The sequence below is a fragment of the Cherax quadricarinatus genome, chromosome 15 (assembly GCF_038502225.1).
Source record: "Cherax quadricarinatus isolate ZL_2023a chromosome 15, ASM3850222v1, whole genome shotgun sequence".
NCBI classification, from domain to species: domain Eukaryota; kingdom Metazoa; phylum Arthropoda; class Malacostraca; order Decapoda; family Parastacidae; genus Cherax; species Cherax quadricarinatus.
The window spans coordinates 25,044,505-25,054,504 of record NC_091306.1 but is presented as its reverse complement, the minus strand read 5'-3'; the positions used below and the strand labels follow the sequence as shown (position 1 = coordinate 25,054,504).

Below are 10,000 nucleotides of genomic sequence, written 5' to 3'. Positions count from 1 at the left end.
GTGGATTAAAATAAGGGTCGGATGTGAAAAGTGGGTCATAATAAGCGTGTATGCACCTGGAGAAGAGAGGAGTGTAGAGGAGAGAGAGAGATTTTGGGAGATGTTAAGCGAATGTATAGGAACCTTTGTGGTAGGGGACCTAAATGCTAAAGTAGGAGAAACATTCAGAGACGGTGTGGTAGGTAAGTTTGGGGTGCCAGGTGTAAATGATAACGGGAGCCCTTTGATTGAACTTTGTATAGAAAGGGGTTTAGTTATAGGTAATACTTATTTTAAGAAAAAGAGGATAAATAAGTATACAAGATATGATGCTGGACGTTATGACAGTAGTTTTTTGGACTATGTATTGGTAGATAAAAGACTGTTGAGTAGACTTCAGGATGTACATGTTTATAGAGGGGCCACAGATATATCAGATCACTTTCTAGTTGTAGCTACAGTGAGAGTAAAAGGTAGATGGGATACAAGGAAAATAGAAGCAGCAAGTAAGAGGTGAAGGTTTATAAACTAAAAGAGGAGACGGTTAGTGTATGATATAAACAACTATTGGAGGATAGATGGGCAAGTGAGAGTATAGGCAATGGGGTCGAAGATGTATGGGGTAGGTTCAAGAATGTAGTGTTAGAGTGTTCAGCAGAAGTGGGTGCAGGAGGGAAGAAGAGCGATTGGTGGAATGATAATGTAAAGAGAGTAGTAAGGGAGAAAAAGTTAACATATGAGAGCTTTTTACAAAGTAGAAGTGATGCAAGGAGGGAAGAGTATATGGAGAGAAAAAGAGAGGTTAAGAGAGTGGTGAAGAAATGTAAAAAGAGAGCAAATGAGAGAGTGGGTGAGATGTTATCAACAAATTTTGTTGAAAATAAGAAAAAGTTTTGGAGTGAGATTAATAAGTTGAGGAAGCCTAGAGAACAAATAGATTTGGCAGTTAAAAACAGGAGAGGAGAGTTAGAGGTATTGGGAAGATGGAGGGAATATTTTGAGGAATTGTTAAATGATGATGAAGATAGGGAAGCTGTGATTTTGTGTGTAAGGCAAGGAGGAATAACATCTTGTAGGAGTGAGGAAGAGCCAGTTGTGAGTGTGGGGGAAGTTCGTGAGGCAGTGGGTAGAATGAAAGGGGATAAGGCAGCTGGGATTGATGGGAGGAAGATAGAAATGTTAAAAGCAGGTGGGAATATAGTTTTGGAGTGGTTGGTGCTATTATTTAATAAATGTATGGAAGAGGGTAAGGTACCTAGGGATTGGCAGAGAGTATACATAGTTCCTTTGTATACAGGCAAAGGTATACAGGCATACTCAGTTGAGTATACCTGGTAAAATGTATGGTAGAGTTATTATTGAAAGAATTAAGAGTAAGACGGAGAATAGAATAGCAGATGAACAAGGAGGCTTTAGGAAAGGTAGGGGGAGTGTAGACCAAGTGTTTACAGTGAAACATATAGGTGAATAGTATTTAGATAAGGGTAAAGAGGTTTTTGTGGCATTTATAGATTTGGAAAAGACATATGACAGGGTGGATAAGGGGGCAATGTAGCAGAAGGTTACTGACAGCAGTGAAGAGTTTTTATGAGAATAGTGAGGCTCAGGTTAGAGTATGTAGGAGAGAGGGAGATTATTTCCCAGTAAAAGTAGGCCTTAGACTAGGATGTGTGATGTCACCATGGTTGTTCAATATATTTATAGATGCGGTTGTAAGAGAAGTAAATGCGAGGGTCTTGGCAAGAAGTGTGGAGTTAAAAGATAAAGAATCAAACACAAAGTGGGAGTTGTCACAGTTGCTCTTTGCTGATGACACTGTGCTTTTGGGAGATTCTGAAGAGAAGTTGCAGAGGTTGGCAGATGAATTTGGTAGGGTATGCAAAAGAAGAAAATTAAAAGTGAATATAGGAAAGAGTAAGGTGATGAGGATAACAAAAAGATTAGGTGGCGAAAGATTGGGTATTAGATTGGAGGGAGAGAGTATGGAGGAGGCGAATGTATTCATATATTTAGGAGTGGACGTGTCAGCAGATGGGTCAAGGAAGGATGAGGTGAATCGTAGAATTGATGAGGGAAAAAGGGTGAGTGGTGCACTTAGGAGTCTGTGGAGACAAAGAACTTTGTCAATGGAAGCAAAGAAGGGAATGTATGAGAGTATAGTTGTACCAATACTCTTGTATTAGTGTGAAGCATGGGTGATGAATGTTGCAACGAGGAGGTGGCTGGAGACAGTGGAGATGTCATGTCCGAGGGCAATGTGTGGTGTGAATATAATGCAGAGAATTCGTAGTTTGGAAATTAGGAGAAGGTGTGGGATTACCAAAACTATTATCTAGAGGGCTGAGGAGGGGTTATTGAGGTGGTTCGGACATGTAGAGAGAATGGAACAAAACAAAATGACTTTGAGAGTGTAAAATCTGTAGTGGAGGGAAGGCGGGGTAGGGGTCGGCCTAGGAAAGGTTGGAGGGAGGGGGTAAAAGAGGTTTTGTGTGCGAGGGGCTTGGACTTCCAGCAAGCATGCGTGAGCGTATTTGATAGGAGTGAATGGAGACAAATGGATTTTATTACTTGACATGCTGTTGGAGTGTGAGCAAAGTAACATTTATGAAGTGATTCATTGAAACCAGCAGGCCGGACTTCAGTCCTGGAGATGGGAAGTACAGTGCCTGCACTCTGAAGGAGGGGTGTTCATATTGCAGTTTTATAACTGTAGTGTAAACGCGCCTCTGGCAAGACAGTGATGGAGTGAATGATGAAAGTTTTTCTTTTTTGGGCCACCCTGCCTTGGTGGGAATCGGCCGATTTCCACCAACTAGCCGAGGACTCGAACCCATGTCGTTTTGGCCCACCTCATGGTGAGCGAAAATCACCATAGTACAAAATTTTTACATTAACGTAAATGAAAAATATTATCTTTAAACGTATAAGAGAAAATGTTAGAAACGACCTGTTTTACTTATTTGGCACGTGTGTGTGTGTGTGTGTGTGTGTGTGTGTGTGTGTGTGTGTGTGTGTGTGTGTGTGTGTGTGTGTGTATGTGTGTGTGTGTGTGGGTGAGTGGGTGGGTGGGTGGGTGGGTTTCTGTTTACTCACCTAATTGTGGTTGCAGGGATAGAGTCACAGCTCCTGGCCCCTCCTTCACTGGTCGCTACTACGTCACTCCCCCTGCTCCATGAGCATTATTATACCTCTTCTGTGTGTGTGTGTATTTGATGCTGCTTGTGGTGTGGTGTTGACAGGACTATAATTTAAGGTGTGCGGTGTGGGCTTGACTGCCTGGTCTGTGTCAGAAGTCTTTCCTCTTCCGCTGCTGCTGGATTAACTCAGCGTTTAGCAAGGCGAGAGGGGCTGCTGGCTGGCGCAGCTTCGCACAACCAATACTCCCTTGAGGAACCTTAATGCTGGAGAAGGGTTCTTGTTCCAAAGAAGTGTAGCTTCTTCGGTTCAGATCTGACTACCTACCATTCCCCAGGCGGTGTATGGCCCCTACAGCTTTATTGCTTCCCCATGAATATAATAGTAGTAATTGTAGTAATAATGATGATTTATATTCCTTTGTTGTATGGATTTATCAAGGTTAGATTTGTTGCTTGTAGGTTGGTGGGAACGCTAGACTACGTACCACCGCCACATAACCTCCTCTAATGATTGGATAATCCCATCCCCCTCCTTAAATGACTGGAAAATCCCTCCAACCTGCTCTCATGATTGGAAAATCTCACCACCCTGCTCTAATGATTGGATAATCCCGCCACCGTCCTCAGATGATTGGATAATCCCACCGCCCAGGTCTAATGATTAGATAATCCCACCACCCTGGTCTAATGATTGGATAATCCCGCAACCCTGCTCCAATGACTGGGATTCCCACAACTTTAACTGGCTTCTCTTGCTGACCAGTCGAGGAGAGATTAGATCTCAAGGTGATCTGAAATAACCTCGTTATCTTTGTAATCAGAAAGGTATCATCATACAGTTAAGGAGGTCATACCCAATACATCGACCACATACTAACGAGATACCCAACAGCCAGATCCTAATGAGACACCCAACAGTTCAAACAGCCGTCTTTTTCTCACCCTCATTCCCACCCCATCCTCAGGTAAACTTGCCAAGCAGCCTACTGGGTCACATTGTGTGAGGAAAGTTGGGTCTCGCTCTATCCACTTCTTAATTAAGATTCCTCAATATCGGCCAGGGTTACCTAATGGAATTCTCTCACGTGCTACAGCATATAGAATTAACAAGACACAGCATATAAAACTTACAAGATACATGCAGCATAGAACACACCATATATACAAATTACAAGATACGGCATAGGACATACAAGCGCCTACGAAGCTCCTCCAGTCAGGTCTAAGACGCATTCGAAACTTCAGACAACTTTAAATGTATAGGTTAAGGGCTGTTATCCTACCTCAGCTCATTTCATAGCCCATTCCTTTCTAATGTTAACTATCATCCTTTCCTAGGACGCCATAGTTAATGGTTAACTGGGATTAAAGCCTAACACGTACACGAGGGTCTTAATATTGACGCTGCAGGTAATCTGTTCACCATCAGTCAAAAAACTTGAATCCCTAAAATAAAGTTTCAACTCTCGGTGTATATACACACTGAGACAAATACATTTCTCGGTGTATGTATATCCTGTGAGGATGCCACCTACAACAGTCGGGTAACACTCAGGTACCTATTTACTACTAGGTTAGGGAAGATTTGTCAGGAAGCAGGGCATGTGTTCCCTGACACGGGTTTTAGTCACATAATGACCCACCATTTGAGCTTTTGTTCATCTGACGGAAGTCTTCCTCTGTCTTACCACTCTACTCCTTTAAAAAACGACATTTTTTCATTGTAGTAGTCTACTGCTAGACGAATAAGGTCAGTAAGTGTAAGGAGACTAGCCCATACGTCTCCCCTTATCTGGTATGAAAACAAAAATCAGTTTCTAAATTTAAACATTCAATATTAAAAATGAAGATATTTAAAATAGAACCAAATCTGAACACTTAACTGTTATAATCTTTGTTAGGCTTTTAAATTACATAAAAAATAATTTCGGAGAGGAAAAATCATCCTACAGCAGATCATTGCAATTGATTGACATTTCTCTTTGGAAATGGTATATACACTTAGACGTGCATACTCTTTCATTGTATATACTCTGAGAGTTTAATCCTTCTCTTAGGTTAGGTTAGTAGTCTTGAATTTTACTGCCGAGATAACATGCATGCTTATTGACCCACGTTCAACAGACAGACTTCAAACCTAGCAAGCTCACTAGACCAATACAGATTTACAGCAATGATTCAGAGACACTCTTAGCAGGGGAAAAAACTGTATTATATGACGTTTCGCCTACAGTGGGACTTGGCTAAACTACAGTGGATGAAAAAGTCATACTATGGTTTTAAAGTTGCTTATTAAAATTTTTTTTAATCAAAATTTTTTGAACTACCACACGTTGCCTTACGAAGTAGCAACACCAAGAATTTATTCTGGGGGAAAGGGACCTTAAGCCGGTATTTTAATATGAGGGAAGGGCGGAGGTGGCTTAAGCCAGGCTGTCAATATGGGTAGGTGAAAAAAACAAAGAAATCGTCTTTAAAAATATGATTTTTTCAGTACGTATGTGGAATTCCTTAAAGTATCATGTTTTCATGGTCATTGGTCAATATAATACAGTGAAAATTTACTATTAATTGCATCTAGAAGGCTTCAGTTTGTCCCCTTACTCATAGGCTTCGCCAGTGACCTTACGTCAATGTCAACCAAGTTGTCGGAAAAACAAGGAGACAAATGTTGCATAATGCGATCCTTTATTGACAACGTTTCGCCCACACAGTGAACTTTATCAAGTCATATTTCTCTCCATCTAAGTTCAGATGGCACAAGTTGGTGTTGTGGAGGGCCGCTGCCGCTTATGTACCTCACTGATCATCATAATATTTTCTTTCCAAACTCATGAATGAAGACTATCAATCATCAGAAAATTCGTCCCTTAATTATTATTATTGTCATTATTATTATTACCATTGTTATTACTATCATTACCATTATTATTATTATTAGTATTAATATTTAAAAGGAAAGTGCTAGACCCTTGTGGGGTTATTCATGATGGTGCATATGATTAAATTTGCATACCATGTTCAATTTTTTAAATATATAATTAACAAATATAGAAACTAGTTAACTTTGTAAGACAATTCGCCTTGTTTGAGTGTTGTGGCTAAAGAAAAAAAGGCGCACAAATACAGCTGTGAACCTGTCATAATTAGCCACATCTGCTGACAAGTGTCTCCCTAGAGGCCAAGCAGCCGCTACAGCACCCACACAGGCTCCACTTTTGAGGCAAGTTGTTTGAATTTTTGCCCGATTAAAGCCAAGTTTCACCAGCTGTCTTGTTATGTGCCGTTCTTGGTGGTATAAAAGTCCCTCCGACAAGTCAGTTGAGGTATGTTTTAAGTTTTACCCGGCTTGGTCGCTCCTAGGCCAGCCTCACTGCTAAAGAAGCTTGAAGACAGCGGCACAGCGGAACTTTTGAATAGCGGGAGATAACTATTGAGATAAAAGATGCATTCCAATACAATCGAAGGGACAGAGTATGGGGAAATAACACGAATTACAAGGTGGTGAACACTTGTAGCTGGTCTTGCCCTGGAAGGCCGTCTACACCACCGCCCTACATTCCTTCTAACACTCACTGAGTCATCTCTAATATAGGCAAACTGTAGACTAAAGAAGGAGAAAAGTCAGTTGTTTTCCCCATGAAAGAAGTGCTCACGTCCTCCCTATTCAGCGACACCTACGTATCTGAATGAATCAATAGCCACAACTGAGTACACTCCCTCCGTTTTAGCCACGGCCTGAAAAATAAGTCACGGCAACACCATCCGAAAGTTGGCTCCGTTTTCTAGAAAAGATTCCCTTCTTTACTGAAAAACAACCCCACCAGCAGGAAGGGTCCTCACCCAGCGACTAAATGCAAAACAAGAGATGCCGGGGAAAATATGTACAGCAACGTATTTTAAGCGAGTAGATGAGTGTGAGGGGAGAAGTGTGCGCTACATATTTACCATCCAGCTGATCAATATTGGTGGGCGCCATGTTGAGGACGTCACGGCAGGCCAGAGCGGTTGTGTTGTGAGTGTGAGACAAGCCTGACGCTACCTAGGCTACAGCTTGCTATTATTTACTTTTATCGTGCGCTGCGATCCTCTGCCTGCTCTAAAACACTGTGGACATCTTGAACACTTGTAGGAGAAGTCCCTAACACACCCACAACGACACAGGTTAGTGATCAAAGAGGTGAAAAGTGCGTATGAAGAGAGGAGCCAAGAACCCATCCCTTCTCTTGGCCAAGGGATCTGGCCTCTACAAACTAAATTGTTATAGGAGAGAATCCATAGACGTTACTTTCCCATGAGCTGTGATGTAATCAAGTATTCTGCGTGTGGCCAAGGTGTATGGAAGACGAGGGGAATACCACCATACTGCATGCACCTTTAATCTTGACACTTCTTGCAAACACTTGGATGTTCCCAAGGTGTTGCGGCCACAGCCAGTGTTTGTCTATGATTTTAATATTTATCATGATGTCGTTCCCTAAAACAGTTATTTGACTAATTTCAGCTGACAGTCTTAGGTGATTTTGTAGGTTTTATGGCGCATGACTAAACTAGTGTTTTGTCAGTGCCTCCAAGTGAAGGAATTAGCATTAATATTGTCTTGTAATTCTGGTCTATAAACAACCATAGTCAAAGAGCAGTCATATGTGTGTTAATGAAGTAATGAGACGAGTTGAAACGCAATAACACACACGATTTATTTTAAACAAAGAAATGAGAGTAATTCATGTGAGTCAGCTCAAAATAAAGTCTGAAGGTGTCGACTGCTGTTTCTAAACTGCTCTATTAATTCAGCATTAAAATTAGTGCTGCTCTTGTGATAGGATTGTACTGTTTTCATGAATACTGGCTAAGATACTAGGCGTTGCCAGGGTAAATACTGAGCCAGATTAAGACAACTCTAACTTATTAACTTATTCTAGACAATTTTTGTATTGCAACATCGGTGTATTAATTGACTCCTCTAGACACCAATTTAAATAAGGTACTAGTAGTGCCCTTCATCTTCACCTCATAGTACCATTAATCTTAACTGCACAACACTGTCTTAATCTTAAGAGAACCACTCCTCTTTACTACGCAATACTGAGTGTCTTAATATCAGAGTATCATTCATCTTTATTACACAACACTGAGTGTCTTGATCTCGGAGTACAATTCATCTTTACTAAGGAACACTTAAGTGTTTCTATCTCAGAGCACCTTCACTACACAACACTGAGCGTCTTCACGTGAGAATACCATACATCTTAGTATAAACCTTGGTAATAAATACCGACAAGTTGGTTTAGAAAGACACGTAAGCAAACACTATGACATATTTATTAGAAAACGTTTCGGTCCTGGGACCTTGATCACTTCTAACATGTTAGAAGTGATCAAGGTCCCAGGACCGAAACGTTTTCTAATAAATATGTCATAGTGTTTGCTTACGTGTCTTTCTAAACCACCATACATCTTCACTACTTTATCCTGTGTCTTAACTTAAGAGCACTATTCATCTTCACTACTTTACCCGTGTGTCTTAACCTTAGAGCACCATTCATCTTCACTTCTCAACCCTTCGCGTGTCCACCATTCATCTTTACAGCCTAGAAAGTAACTTGTTCTCCAATTTGAGTGTGTATTTTTGCTAGAATTGTATACATCGTTCATTTCTGCATAGTTGAAATAATAAAGAAAATTCACATTTTTATTATTGTTGGGTTAAGTTTGGTAGGTGAGGTTAGGAGCGTCTTTATAAATCGTTGATTGTGTATCTCTCCATACATAGGGAAACTTAAAATTTTATATCATTATGTTCCCTTATGAGAGCTAAGCCATTGTAGAAAGAGATATAATAAGATTTGGTCCCCTATAAACACATTTGTCCGGGCAGAGACATTGTGAGCTACATTTTATACCGAACAGTAAAAAAAAAAAAAAAAAAAAAAGACACTCGGACGGTGGGATGCAGAAAGATCCTGAGTAAATATTTAAAACAAATCGTACAGCTGTGCAAATCATTACTATATCTTGGACGACCTTTATTGAGTGGGTTCAACTTCGATGCAGACTGCCATTTTTGGGGGGAAGGAGACTTAACTTATTTTAATATATTGTGGGGTAGAAAGAGCCTAAAACCTTCTCAGTGTTACATTAGAAAACCATGAAAAGGGGGGGTGTCCTGTAGCTCGATAGCTAGCGCACTCAACTCGCACACTGAGGTCCGGGGTTCGAATCTCCTCCGTACGGTTGGGAAACATTAGGGACGCGTTTCCATAAGACACCTGCTGTTCCTGTCCCTGTCCCTGTCCCTGTCCCTGTTCACCCATCAGTTTAAAATGGGTACCTGGGTGTTAGTCGACTGGTGTGGGTCACATCCTGGGACAAAACTGACTTAATTTGCCCGAAATGCTCAGCATAACAAGCGGCTTTCTATATAGTAGTATGTCACTGATGTCAGCTAGGACTGTATACCTTGTACATGTACTTGTAGTAAATAAAGATATTATTGGCGAGGCTGGCGCTCTCTTTCTCACACACACACACACACACACACACACTAATAAAAAACTACTAGATCCCTACAAGATTTAGATAGACCGAGCAAATAAAGTTATGAATAGTTGACGGAATTTATTGTCATGAACCAGTATTTATCATTAAAAGATGGCATAAATGTAACAGAGAAACACTTTGCCTTTTTCCTAATTAGCGGCAGGCAGAGACTTCGGTTTGAAGTGTTCTCAGTGAGAGAACTACAAAGCATTGTTATTAAACTACATCCTTCCAGGCCTCAGCTGACTTGGTCTGATTATATGTTGGCGGAGTACAAGTGATTGCCAGGTAAAGAAGCCGGAGCGGGGAAAATACGAGGATCTTACTCAGATTTATGAGTGAAG

General features: G+C 40.9%; 1 protein-coding gene across 2 annotated transcripts in view; it reads left to right on the top strand.

Moving 5' to 3' along the window:
• Rab3 (RAS oncogene family member Rab3) overlaps positions 1–10,000 on the top strand; it is a 385,193-nt gene that overhangs the window by 71,531 nt on the left and 303,662 nt on the right. Inside the window, exon 1 of one of the 2 annotated variants that reach the window (XM_070085229.1) lies at positions 7,105–7,280. The exons of the other annotated variant lie outside the window; for it this stretch is intronic. The gene's annotated coding sequence lies outside the window, so the exon portion shown is untranslated. Of the gene's footprint in view, positions 1–7,104; positions 7,281–10,000 lie in introns of those variants that run through there. 2 annotated transcript variants of the gene reach the window in all.